Raw genomic sequence first — 14835 nt, forward strand, 5'->3', positions numbered from 1 at the left:
AGTAGGGACACTAGGCTTTTTCAAACTTAGGCTCAGTACTGGTACACTCTCATTTCCAGCATTTGCCATTGTTCCAGGCAGGTTACATGGTGAATCTCAAGTCCAAAGGCAGGGAAATAAACTCCACCCAAGGATGTGCATGCTGGGATGGGGGAACAATCAGTGCTATTAATAGAATCTACTTCATACTCCCAGCAGGGATTTGCCATAGCTTACAACAAAAAGCATGGAAGGGGGCCTATACAGAAAAGACTCATCTATGAGAGACCATTTACAATAAAACCCCAGGAAACTGTTCTAATCAGGCATGGCATGAATTCCGAGATTCCTGACAATCAAAGAGAAACAGGAAAAAGAAAATTTTCTTTGTGAAAGAAAGAAAAAGAAACTGAGATGTCTGAGAAAAGAAATAATAGCAATTTTCAAGGAAATAAAATGCATACACATACATCTAACTCACCAATATATTTCCTCTATGTGCATGCATTCTCATACATTTTATGTGGTTAAAAAAATGGATAGATTCTCCATCTATGTAATTTGTGTATGTCCATCATTCATTCTCTCCCTGTCCCCTATACTGTGTAACCTTTGTGTGTAAAGTCCTTTTTAACAGGGGAATGGACCATCCCTTTTACCTCCAAGGAATATCCTATTTTTCAGCCAGGAAAGACCAGACAAAGATAACCAGGCAGATTTTTTTCCATCTGTGTCTAGTGTCTGACTGGACGACAGAGAAGTCTGGTACTTTAGCCAACTTGTCTGCCAACATTTCACTTGCTTTACTTGCTATTAGCTGCCAGGTTGAAAAGTAAAAGCAAAACAAAACAGTCTTAACCAAAATCTGGACCTTTTATCCCCCACTTAATAAATATTTGAATCTCTGTTGCCTCACATCCTGTGTGAGTTGGTAGGAGAACCAGTTTGGCTGTTCTACGCAGCAACATTTAGATGTGTGCCTTTAGGCTAGTGTCTGAAACAATGGGGATGCCTCATGTATACACTGTTTTTAACTTTCTCTAACGTGGCAACAAGGTTTTAGGTCTGTGACAGGCTCTGATTGTATTCTAGTTACTAACCCTGTGCGAACCTGAAATGTCAGTTAATGTATTTGAATCTCAATTTTTATTTGTAAAAGTGACGACAATGGTATTTACCCCAAAGCATGGTTATGAGGATTAACACTGAGATTGTGCGTGTGTGTGTCTGTGTATGAACATATGCACCAAGATCAGAGTAGTAGCACATATTAGGTATCCAGTAGATCTTGGACCCCTTTATCCTATGATGTTAGGGAGACTCTGCTTTATTTATTTACTAAGCACATGTCATACAATGTATCAAGCAGATTAAGTTAAATAAATAAGAAAACTGAGCTATAAAATAATCAGGTGAGTTACCAGTGGTCACACAGAACAAAACCAGACACCAGATTTCCTGGATCTCAATCCCTGGTTTATTCTGTTCTCATCCTCTTCATTCATGCCACTGCTAATCTATTATTTATTTGCCCTCACTCTATACTAAACACTCTGCTAGGCACGGTACATTTAAATAAGTAAAAGAGACTTGCCCTCCACCATCTTGCAGTCTAGAGGGGTACAAAAAAAACCCAAAAACAATGATATTACCTTAAATGAGAACTGATAACAGATTTGGTCAAAGATCAAGGAGAAGAGAATTCAAGTGATGTTGAGAGAATAACTGTTCTTTCCTTCCTCGACACTTCTGTAAACTCCATTTTATCATTCAGTCTCAGTCCAGGAGACTCCTCTGAGCTCCAGGTCACACATCCACCTTCTACTTTTCTTATGTGTCAACTCACACAGAAAAGCCAATCTGTGATCTTTCCCTTTCTCCCCTTCCTGTGCTCCCTTCACCACCACCCATCCAGGTATGCGGGTCAGAAAGCTAGGAACCATCTCCAACATTTTCCCTCTCCCTTACCCAACATCGTGCCCATCCTGCAAATTCTATCAATTGCAACTCTCACTTGCTGTTCAATCAACCCATTCTCCTTCCACTCACACTAACACCAAATTTCTTGTTTGAACTATTGTTATAACTTTGCTGTCGTTACACAGATATCCAATCTTACTATGACCTGCTCTGCACACTGCAGTCTGAAAAATCTTCTGGAAACAGAAATTCGATCTGTCACCTCCCTTCTTAGAATTTTTGCATGTCTTCCCATATTTATAGCTTATGGACTTGATTCCTTCTCACAGCCCATGAGACCCTGTGTGATCTGGCCTTTTCCAAACTTGCTAACCACACCTTCCCACAGTTAGCATCACACTCTTCTCATTTTAGCTCATCTATCTGTTTGCTACTTATTATGAAAATGATGTACCATATTAATCATCTTGGGAACAAGTTCCAATGAAAAGGGAAAAGTAAGACTTTCTATCTCCCTCCCATCCAGGTATTCTCACTTTGCCTCCTCAGAAGCTCACTCAGTTGGGGTCATTCAGCATGCCAGGGCGGATACTTGGGATGACCCTACCCAGAAAGCTTAATGGGGTGTGCATCTCATGCTGCACTTGGCTACAGGGAGGCGAATGATATGTGGCAGGTTTCTTCCTTCTCTTTGAGGAGGATGGCCTTAACTAGCTAAGCCTAATGGTCTGGTCTCAACTCCTCATTTACTACATCATCCAAATTCTATGGATCTCTTCCTGAATCTTTCCAGAATTGTGGACCTAAGACAACTGCATTCTAAGGTACTGATTATTTAATAGCTATTAAAAATAGCTCTTCGTGCTATTTTTACAAAAAATTTGTACCCTTGGCTCATGCTCATTTTAGTGTTTGTTTCAAACATTTAAGCTTCTTTAAAGAACTAATGAGGCTTTGCTTGCTTCCAAATTGCTAACAGGGGACAGGTAGGTGGAAAGTTACTAACTAGTGAGGCTTGATTCTTAGTGCAAATCCGACAGCTTTTTGGTAGTCTGTATACTCAAGGCCAGTGGCCTCATCATTTTTCTTTAGGGTTTAGTGTGTGGTTTTCTGTCTTTTTGTTTTTCAGGAGAAAGCATTTTAAGACTCCTTGAGTTAGGAAGGGTAAGTTCCTGAATGAGGTCCAAAATCAAAACCGACTCCCCCATTGGGGAGATACCTGCACAAGATTACATTTCCCATGTAGCAGCATTAACCATCCTCCTGGTTGCCCTGGTTCACTGTTTTGTTGTTTAACCAGTTCTTGCTGACAGTCTTGGAGGTTTCAAATCTGTCTGACAGCCAAGTGCATATTATTCCCATTATAATACATTCCACTCTATTCTCTAGGAGGAAAGGTTTTAAGTGATGCCAAGTGAGAATTTACTAATTATGTTTCTCCCTGACCCTGTCATTATTTGAAGGATTGACTTTTTTCCTCCAGCTAGCAAATTTGGTATCTCCCACTTTCTACCTTTCCAAATGTTATTGAACCTTGGAGACCTAGTTCTTTTTTTTTTACAGCTAAATAGGATCTCTTTGCTATTTTGAAATTTCATAGCTTTTGACGTTTGTTCATTTTTATGTTACATTATTCCAAAAAGCAGTTAGTGTCATTTAAAAACGACCATATAATTGTCTAGCTTCTTGGATGGTCATTTTAGAGGTGTCAATACTTTCCTTTCATTTAAATTGTTAATAATGTCACAGATTAATAATGATTACTTTGGATGCAGGAAATAGCCCTTTCTTTTTATTGAATCCTCAGGTTATATATATATAAAAAAAAAACCTGGGCATGAAGTTGGTGTTTTATAAATGTCTTTTGCTTATTCTCACTTCAAGTGGAAAAATACCCATCAAATCAGAGCCAAAAACATGCAAAGTAATGCAAGTTGGAAGGAGGTAGAATGGTATATGGTAAGCAGTTGTGTCTACAAAATGTACAGAGGGGTTAAGAACTTGGATTTTTGAGCCATACAGACCCAAGGGCAAATTCTGGTTATGCTACTAGATAGTTATGCAGGTGAGTTAATAACATTTCTAAGCCTTTGTCTATCATCTGTAAAACGCAAAGACTATCTATCTTATTATAGATTGTTGTGAAAACTGAACAAGAGAATGCGTGGAAGTCCAAGCACAATACCTAGTTCACAGTAAATACTCAACAAGGGTATTTATACACTGTTAATTATTAGTAGTAGTGTCCTTATTAGTACCATTAGTAGTTAATGTCAATACTGAAAGAGCATTGCCTTTGGCATCAAGGTCTAATTATGATAGTTATTAGTTACGTGGTCTGTGTCAGGGTAAGGTCCTTTGAGGAGAAGATGACAAGACAGACAGGTTGTACAAGACAAGACCCTTGCTGGGGAGAATGATACCAAGGATAAAGAAGGAGGGAACAGGAGAGGGAAGGTGAGGCAGCTCCAACACAGTGAAAGCAAAGTGGGAAGAAAGGAGCATCCGGTAGGAAGAATCTCTGCCGATCTGAGTACAGTTCTGAGAAAACCCTAGCCTGGCCAATGCAGAGTCTTAGAGCAGAAGCTGGAGAAATCTCACATTGGGCAACAGGGTACAGGCTCTTGTGGCACTGCTGTGCCTGGTCACTGCCTGGGAACAGGCTGGGTGAAGGGCGGCCTCAGTGTAAATGCCAGGCTCCATCAGAAGACACAGCAGCATTGTCATCTGCTCTGTACAGCAGGTTTTCTGTACTGGAGATCTGGATGATGCACCTCCATGCCTCCCACTTGGTCTCAGACTCATTAGTCCACCTGTTAGAGTCGGCTTGTCATCCATCTGTGACATGAAGAACACAATAAATACTCCCTGGAGAGAGTGCGAGATGTCACATAGATGATTTACATAGAGTATCTGGAACACAGCATTCAGAAAAGTTTCATTCTTTTTCTTTTGACCTCATTTTATTGTCCATCTTTAACTTCTCATCCCTTAAAGATAGACTCCCAATCTTTTCTGACTGCTTCTAAGCATCAAGGCAGCAGCTATTTAATAGCTCCACATTTTAAAATCCTTACTTTTGCCTTGTTCATTCAATCTTTGGCAAAATATACTAGAATTAAATTATCTAGATAATGTCTCTGGCCATTTTGTTCCTTTATCTAGATAAAAACAGTCTCCAAAGTGGGGGAAGGAGAACAGAGAAATGAAAAGCAACTCATATTTAGCATTAGGTTTCTTTTTCCTTGAGGGAATGAGCTTGCTTTTCTTTGAGATTAAATACTTTATGGGAACACTATGTCTTGAATCCTTCATCCTATTCAAGTCATTGGGGCATTCAAGAACTAGAATTATTTAGATCAGAGAAGATGAGCTGAGTGGGGAAGATTGCTATCTTGAGACTATTGGAGTTCTCAGAAAGAAACCCTTCTGAATTCTAGCCCACCAATACACCACACAAAGGGGAAGAGGTTGAAATAATTACATATTGCACAGAGAAATTGAAAAACATAAAACATCAATAATGGAGTCCTACAGAGGAGGTTTTTTTATAAGCTGTGGCAAGCAGAGATATAAATACACATAGTTTTTAAATGATTCTTTCTACCCCCAATCTTTTTCATAAGTTGCACTTGGCAGAAGCATTTTGCTTTGCTGCTGCTTGATTATAACAAATCACAAAGGTGTTGTGCAGTCTCAAAACCTTTTCACGGAGAAGTTCACTCTCCCAGCTTCAAACACCACCAGTTTATATTGGTTATTTTCCAAAGATTTCACAATGTTGTGTGGTTGTCTTTGGGTGCCTTGACATATAGACAAAATAAACAGTTTGATATTATTCTCTTCAGAAAGCTTCTCAATAAAGCATCTTTGTTGCATGTCTGGCTTAGTGAGACCAACCTTGTCTGTACCTGTTCATTCTGGATTTTTATTTGAATCAAGGACTATTGAGATCCATTCTACAAGATGAAAGAGCACTCAGCTTTCTGTGATGACATGTTGAGGTACTAAATGGTCAGATTTCCTGTTAAAGACCTTCAAAAGTTACTGCTTACCAAAAAAGATTTTTTGGCATAGGCTTCATTTCTAAATAGTGACGTATTTAAGATCCTAAAAAATGCAATAGATAATATAATAAGCATCCATGTATGCACAACCTAGCCTTTGTCAAAAATTAACTTTTTGCTATAATTGCATCAAATTTGTTTAAAATTGACACCAAAAATTATATCTAGGTACACAAGTCCTTAGATACTCTCCTTTTCATTCCCTTACTTCCCTTCTTGGAAGTGAGCAGAGTCTGATTTTGATATACATCGTTCCCACATATGTTTTTTATACTTCTGCTATATATGAAATATATCCAGAAACAATTCATGGCATTTTTCAGGTTTTAAAATGCACATAAATGTTATCTTTTATATAGCAAACTGAAATCAATGTTTGCATGTGGTGTGAGAGAAATACGTTTGTATTTTTTTCTTTCCAAGTAAAGAGCTACTATTCTCAGCCCTTCTCCGTGTATATGTTATAATTCACCCTATCTCCTTTGATCAATTTATTCGGGGTTTTAGTTTTAGTTTTTGCTCTATTTCTTCTTGTGTCAGTTGCAATAAGTTATATTCATGTAGGAGATCATCTGTTTCTTCTAAGTTTTCAAATTTTTTGATGTAAAGTTGTCCATGGAAGTGCTTTAATATTTTTCATTTCTCTTACTTTTATAGGTCAGGCCACTTCTTAACTCTTAAGGCCTATTATGAACATTGCCTGCTTCCTTTGTTTCTTAATTAACTTCTCTGGAGGTTTTACTCTTGAATTTATGTTTTAAAAATGAATAATGGTTTTAATTTTAACAATCCTCTATAATATAGCTTTGTTTTCTATGCTTTTACGTTTGTTCTTTTTTTTTTTATTTTTTTTAATTTTTATTTATTTATTTTTATTTATTTATTTATTTATTTTTTTACGTTTGTTCTTACACCGTTCATTTCTTCTTATGGGTTTACACTTTTTAAAATTTTCTAATTTGTTGAGTTTAATATTCATATATTCAGGTTTCTTTTGTAATATAGCAATTCAAAGTTGTGATTTTTTTTCTGCTATTGTTGTGTTAGCCAATTTTCACCAGTGTTGACACTATCACTCACAAGTTTATATTCTTGGATTGGCTAGTAGAAGACAGGGGACAGAAATAAATGAATAAATACATAAATACATTTTATAAGTGATTAGCTATAGACAAATGAGTAAGAAATGGGAATGAGGAGGGCTAGGGGTAGGGAGGGGACTTTGTGATTTTAAATGGAATTATGAAGCCATGCCTCACACACAAGGTGATATCTATGCAAAGACCCTAGGGAGGGGAAGGAAAGCACTGTGCAGATATTTGATGGAAGAGCATCCAGCCAGAGGAAACCACAAGGTCAAGGTTCTGTGAGGGAAACTTGACCAAAGCATTTGAATTAGAGCAAGGAGGGAGGTATGGCTGGAGCAGAGCAGACAAAGCAGAGGCTTGAAGGAGGACACATTCGAAGAGTGAACAGAGCATGTCAAACTGGGTTGTACAGGCCAGTATTTTTACCCTTAATGGGATTGAAAGCCAGGAGAAGGTAAGCAGATCACCATGATATGATCCAACTTCTATGTTTTTCAGGTTCAGATGTTGAGAGCAGACCAGGCAAGGGTAGCAGGAGGAAGGTCAGGCAGGAGGCTATGGAAATAATCCTGGTGAAAGATAAAGTTGGGTTGGATTTCGGTCATGGTGGTGAGTGTAGTTAGGAAGAAACACAGAATGATTGTAGTTATCAGCTTCCAGCCATTACTTTCATTTGCCATTTCTGTTTGCCATTTTGCATTCCATCTGCTATGTCTCTTAAATTTCTTTTCTTATATAAATTTATTTTTTATTGGTGTTCAATTTGCCAACATACAGAATAACACCCAGTGCTCATCCTGTCAAGTGCCCCCCTCAGTGCCCGTCCCCCAGTCACCCCCACCCCCCGCCCACCTCCCCTTCCACCCCCCTAGTTCGTTTCCCAGAGTTAGGAGTCTTGCATGACCCTGGAGACCTGGGCTCGAGTCCCACATAGGGTTCCCTGCAGGGATCCTGCTTCTCCCTCTGCCTGTGTCTCTGCCTCTCTTTCTCTCTCTGTCTCTCATGAATAAATAAATAAAATCTTAAAAAACAACAACAACAACAACAACAATATTCTTAGTCATTTCTTTGGGTCTAGTTTGCAGTTTACTAATTTTTCTTCAGCTTATTCTAGGTTACTATTTATGCTACATATTGATTTCAATATCAATAACTATTTTTCATTTATATATTTTTTTCAGATACATTTTCAATGTTGTCTTGAAAATATATGAAGTTCCTTTTTAAATGTTTTTAATCATTTTAAATATACTCACTTCAGAGTTTCTATTACCTGAAGTTCTTGGAGGTCTACTTCTGTTGTTTATTGGTCTTCTATCTCTCCCTAAGGATTATTCCTTCACAAATTATGTAATTTTCCTTGTGAGCTAATCTTCGGTGGGGCTTCAGCTTGAAAAATATTTTGTAAACTTGTTTGATGGTAAGTCCTGCCAGAATGGTTTTGTGCTTTCTTCTCCCTGGAGCTACCAAAATAATAGCTGTCTGGAATTCCTTTTCTGTTAATTTCTCAGCTTGTAGTTCTCCAGATCTCTCCTGCAGTATTTATTCAACCTCCAAACTCACGCATAGCAGATTGTTGGTAAGAAATCACCAGAGATGATGATTTTGTTTTTATGTCCAGGCTGATGCACAGATCTTATTTATGAATTCCTCTATCAGTAGATAGATTCCTTGAAGCCCTATATTTTATTTCCATAACCCTTGAGGGGCTCTTACTTTGTGGGTAGATATCAGGTATGCAACCATCTATCCTCAACACTCAGAGCTGTCTCATTAATTGTCTGCTTAGGCATATCAAAGTCAAGACCTTGTTAGAAACAGGGTCAGCTCATGAGCTTGTTTGGGGAAGTTTCCAGAGTTTGGGGATTCCTACAGACTTTCCTTTCTTGTCAACTCAACTATATTTTTAAATGATGTTTGTTGTGTCTTATAGAGCTGTTCAGTGTGACACATTGACAAACATGAAGTCTGGCCCTTTATAATCTGTTGATGGTTTATCTTTCTGGGTTCATATTCCATGTATCACCCACAGTAGCTACATAAGTTGGCCAAATGGGCAAATTAGTACTTTCCTGCTTCTGTTTTCTTCTGGATTTCTTCCTTTGCTAATCTCTTATGTCCATATATGACTCATACATTAAGGCCCTGCTTTAGGAAGACATCCCTCATCTGCCAAAGAGAAGTGATCTCTCCCACACCGTCTTTGCTGTGTCTCTTATTTAGTGCCTATCGACTCCCACACCTATTGTGCCTATTGTTATGCTCTTATTTTTCTAACTTTACCCAACTCTGAACATTGAACTGGAAACTTTTGATGCAGGACAAGATCTGTGGTTAATTCATTTTGTATATATACCAGATGTAGCACTATAGTCTTTCAGAGTCTGAGAGCTTATTAAATAAAATTGAATTTAAGCAGAGTTTCAAACAGAAGCTATAATATAAACATAGAATGGGATTTGTATACACCCAGTGAATGCATAGATTAGGTATCTGTAAATCCATTATAATCTTAAAACCTAATGAAAGTGATAGTTGTCTAAATGTTTGAACCTGTCACATTTCAGGCACTCTGTTAGTGCTTTACTTATATGATCTCTAATTCTTATGACAATTCAGAAAAACAGATGAGGTTAGGGTAGTTCCTCAAGATCACAGAGGTGAGGTAATAAGAGGCAGATTTGAGGTTTGAATCTAGATCTATTTGGCTTCCAAAACAACAAAAGGCAAATGCACATAAATACTGACATAGAAAAGCTATATGCAGGATTGTTTTACTCTGTGTAGATAATCAGAAATCGTGGGCCGATGTAGGTGGGATTGGAATGAAGCCTTCAGGGTCACCTCCTCCAGGGAGCTCTGGTTCTACCTATTGGTTAATTTCCTCTTACTGAGCTTCCACAGTCCTCTCTGTATTTACCTTAATTATTATGCTTTAATTAGTTGATTTTAATAGTCTATTTATGAGATTATCTCCCCATTAGGGAACAACTGACTTGAAAACAGGAACTTTGTTTATTTTTTAACTGTTTTTCCATTTTGTTCCCATAAGATATGAATAGTGTTCTTATCAATTTTTTTACATACCATATCCTAGTCTTGGAGGTTCACAATACATATTAATAGATAAAGGTTTTAACAAGTTCTGCAGAAAAGAGATTCATTTAGTCTTAACTAAAGAAGCATTTTCCAACCTCACTTGACCACAGGATCTTTTATCTCAGAATACATATTAATATGTTGTGTATCTAATGCTTCAGAAAATAAATCTTGAGAAATAGTGTTTTTCCATGACTTTCTTGAATGTTCCATTTCTCCTTATTTTTGGGATGGCAGGTGAGTAATGATAGTGATAGATAGTGGAACCCACTAATTTTATTATATAAAAGGAATTCCCCTCATACCAATTGCTAAAAGAAAGTATGTTGTGTAGTAAGAGGTAAACACAGTAAGAGAGGTAAACACAGAGATGTTAAAGAAAACTCAACTGTTAGCAAGAGAATGTATTTGGCATTTCTGCCTTTGAGGTTACCATACTCCTTCTAGGGATGTGGGAGGTGGGGCTCTACTCAAACTCAAATCTACTCTTTGCTTTGATTTCTCCTTTAGAACGCAATCCTATTCCTTCAGAAGCATGGATTTCTTTGTCCATTCTTTCTGGTGAAGCACATAAATCTCAGTGGCAGCTGTAATATTGAGAAATACAAAATACAGAGGAAAGAGTTCAACAGTTTTCTCAGTGCTTATGGCAGCCAAGGGCTGAGCCCTGTGTGTCGTAAATGACAGGGCTGTCCAGGGGAAAAACCCTGTGTAGGCAGTTTTTATCCCTTTTTAAATTTTTTTGGTGTTAAGGAGTGGAATCTTTCAGTAGCAGAAGAGGTTGCAATCAGCCTCACCTGTTTTTTTTATATCTCACAGCACCTCAGGGAAAAAAGAGAGGGAAGATGACCTGGGGGAAGCAGAGGGGCAGTGATGCCAAGCTTTCCAAAAGATGTACTATGTAGAGGGCCCTTAACCACTTTGGTATCTCTGGTCCCATGAAATGATTCTTGAAAAGTCTCTTTTTCTGTAGCCATAAATGCCTCCACTATGATCCTCAGGAAAACACTCGTAAAACACACTCATGTGAGGAATTCAATGTTATTTGTCTCCTGGGTCCCTGGTATACTACATACACAGGCACAGCCCTATATTTAATACCAAGACATTTGGGTGTAGTGCACCCCAAGATTCTCAGTGCTCACTACAATTATAAAACACTTTCTGAGGCAGAGTAACAAAGATATTTTTATTCCTCAAAGTTGTTTCTGTCTTATTGACTGCTTGGTAAGTGGGTAGACTCCTAAATCAAAAACAAAAGTTGATTTTAAAACCTTGCTGGTGACATTTTCACAAGGGAACATGACTATTGCTAAGGACCTATCATGAATTAGCATTATGTCTTTTTATTCCACTAAATTCTCATGGTGCCCTACAAGGTAGTTATTATTCCCATTTTGCATATTAGGAAAATAGATCTCAGAGGTTAGGAGGTCACAGAGCTACAGAATAGTGGAGGCAGCCCTTGAAACCAGGTCTGCCGTGTCTCCAACAGTGTAAGAGCAGGTAGGGGGGGAGGTGGGGGCAATTTTAGGTCGTTACCTGTGAGGTCACTCCTGCATAAAGATGTGAAGGACAGTAGCTCACAGTCAGTGTGGGAATGTACTACTGAGAGACATGGGAATAGGGAGGCATGAAGGCTGGGGCCATTAATGTACTCATCTGTCACACTGGGCACATAAGCCAGGGTTGTGGAGCACAAAAACAGACTGGGAGAGGAGGCAGGGTCCAGACCCAGGGCCTTGTGCGGCATGCTAACATGGTCTTGTTTCATTTTAAGGCCAAGAAGAAAGCCCTGACAGAGACTTGGTCTAGCTGGTACCAGTAAAAGTGGAGACCAGTGGGCGGAGTTGAGATATGTTGTATTCATTGAATGGACAGAAAAATTTGGTGATGTTTTAGATGTGGAGACTTAAGAATAATGGATCTCTGAGGTTTTGGTGAATGATGGCACCATTCCCAGATAGAGAGAGAGATAGAGAAGGACAGGGGCTTCAGTGACAAGAATCAAGAGTATTATTTAAGCATAATAATGCTTAGCCAGTGTCCATATGAGGAGGGCAGAAACTACTAGTTTTTCACCCAAAGAGGAATTTGTTGCTGGAAAATGGTGGCACAGGTCATAGTTGCATTAAAACCTTTGCAGTTTAAGTAGGTACTTTCACTTTTTATGGGTTCTTTCCTCCATTTTTTTCTTCTTTCTGATTAAAAAATGATAATTAAAACATTTTCAGAGCCCCTAAAACTGTTGTGGGCTCAAGGTACGTTGCCTGCCATGACTAACAGCTAAGTTGGCTGTACTAATGGCATTGAAAGGGACTGGAGAGCAGAAGGGATGGAGTATTGCATAGGGATGGGGAAACAGCTGCTCCCAGCAGGCAGGAGCTCATCAGCCACACTCACCCACTGAAAGTGAGGAAACCACCAGTTCTCACTGCCTCGCAGGGGCCCTCATTGCTCTCTCAAACGCTGCAGCAACCTCTACTACTGAAGGAGCATAAACTGTCATTACAGAAACTGCTGGAATCCTGGCAGCTGCCACTGAGCAGAAGGCATCAAGGTCACCGTGGCCAGAGATGCTGCCAGGAGTGCAAGTGTTTTTAATTGCATTCCCTTCCTCATCGCCATGTAATGCCTTTTATTGGCAGCATCCGATACAAATCCAGCAGATTTTAGAGTCTGGGAGTTGTCATTTGCAGGCTTCCAGTCCTCGCAGTCCCAGGAGAACATGAGAGAGCAAACACAGGGTTAATAATCAACCAATAAATATCTGGCACATGCATGTGAAGTCTAAGATGTCTGTGGAACATACTACAGGAAGCATCAAGTGAGATCACTTGGGAGGGAGCGTAGAGAAAGAAGAGCTGGTGAAGTCTATGAATGAGATCACCAACATTTCCATCAGACAAGGGATGAGACAAGGACGAAGCCGACTGAAGAGCCAGAGAAGAAAAGCAGCCGCTTGTAAGGGCAAAAGGGGCGGAGGATCTACTGTGTTAAATGCAGCTAATAGGTTGAGTCAGGTGAAAACATAAAGGTGTCACTGGATTTCACATCATGAGCATCACAGGTAACCTTGACGAAGGTAGTTTCCATGAAGTACTGTGCAGGGACACCAAAATGGCTTTGTGTTTCATGATTACTTTATGAAAACCCCTGTGATGTGTGGATTATTACCCCACATATCTACTGAGCGCTGGGATAAAATTCCAAACTCAGGTTACTGACAAGTCCAGTGAGTTCTCTTTCTACTATTTCAAAAATTCATAAAATAATCACTCTCCTTTACAAACGATGACATGGCAAAACAGAATGTTCCAATCCTTTCTTGCAGAAATTCTGGCCACGTGCAACTTGGTCCACACGGAATCTCAAATTCAAAAACCTACTTGGATACAAGATTCCACAGCCGCTAGGAGTTCTCCTCGAGAGGCACGGTGAGTGTGTGCAGATGGAAACCAGGAGTAGGTATGGTCTTCTCATTACCACCTCCCCCAACACTTATTTTATCATCCTTTCCTTAAAGACCAGGGAAGATTTTGTGTTCTGATTCCTTTATTTTCAGGCAACTGCAGGGAACTTTAGATCACATCTGTCAGCTAAAAATTCCAAGGAAGCTGCCTGCATGCTAGTCGGGCTTCAGAAGATGAAAGGTCAAGTAATAACTGGTGAGGGAGACGAGCTGCAAAAGAGGAAAATGAAAATCTATTGAAAAATGGGGAGTTACTGTAGAAGGCTACGGAGCTGAGAAGGGCCCAGGAGAACATTCCCAACTGATTCCAAAATGGCCATGAAGTCACTGCTCCAGAATCAGCAGTACCAGCAGGAATATTAAGATAGGGAGAGGAAGATTCCAAGGAAGAGTGACGTTTGGTCATTTCTGAGGCCTTCAGTTTTCTGGGAGAAAACCTGGTACTTTTCCTTTGGCCAATTCCTAAATCTGTCACCTGGGTTTTGCAACGGTCTCCTAATTCATCTCCCTGCCTGGGGCACGGCTCTCTGTGTGACTCTCTGCACAAGAGCAAATACAGGGCCTTTTTGTGTCAGAATCATCAAGTCCTGTGTGAAGGAGAAGGGAGGGAAGGGGCTGATGGAGGCTTGCCTGCATGGGTGCAGTCCAGAATGATAGGGGGAGCACAGGGTTCTATCAATCAGGTTGCTTGCACTCGTATCCTGGCTACTCCACCTTTTACTATCCGGGCACCTCTGAAGAAGTCACTAACCCTGCTCTGCATCAGTTTTTCTCATCTGAAAACAATGAGATTAAGAGTGCCAACCTCTTAAGATCAGTGTGATTTTTAGAAGGGCTACTATGTATGAAGTATCTAGACAAGTACCTGATACATAGTAAGCACTCAGTAAAGGTGAACAAAAAGGAAAAGGTAACACTGCCTTGAAATGTAGTACAAATCATGTAGGTCCAGCCTTTCTGTTGATGATCCACATTGAGAATTTTTACCAAGGTCCCACTTTAGTAGATTGATATGTATATTTTATACACACACACACACACACACACACACACTCACAGGCAACAGGTGCTTGGCCAGATTCTATTTAGAAATTTAATGACGATGAGACACTACCAAAGGGATTTTATAATAGTTCTATGAAAACATCCAAGGGCCCTACTCTCCCTTCTCCTTACACCGTGATTACTGTGGTTGGAGACAAGGAGTGTT

The 14835-nt window shown here is 39.4% G+C and overlaps 1 long non-coding RNA gene across 1 annotated transcript in view; it reads right to left on the minus strand.

The window, feature by feature from the left end:
- Positions 1 to 3678: 3678 nt before the first annotated feature.
- LOC144310655 (uncharacterized) overlaps positions 3679 to 14835 on the minus strand; it is a 35258-nt gene continuing 24101 nt past the window's right edge. The window contains exons 2-3 of the long non-coding RNA XR_013376301.1: positions 7481 to 7623; positions 3679 to 4737 (exon numbers count right to left, since the gene is read on the minus strand). This is a non-coding gene — a long non-coding RNA (uncharacterized LOC144310655). The remainder of the gene's footprint in view (positions 4738 to 7480; positions 7624 to 14835) is intronic.

Source organism: Canis aureus, chromosome 3 (genome assembly GCF_053574225.1).
Source record: "Canis aureus isolate CA01 chromosome 3, VMU_Caureus_v.1.0, whole genome shotgun sequence".
In the NCBI taxonomy this organism is placed as follows: Eukaryota; Metazoa; Chordata; class Mammalia; order Carnivora; family Canidae; genus Canis; species Canis aureus.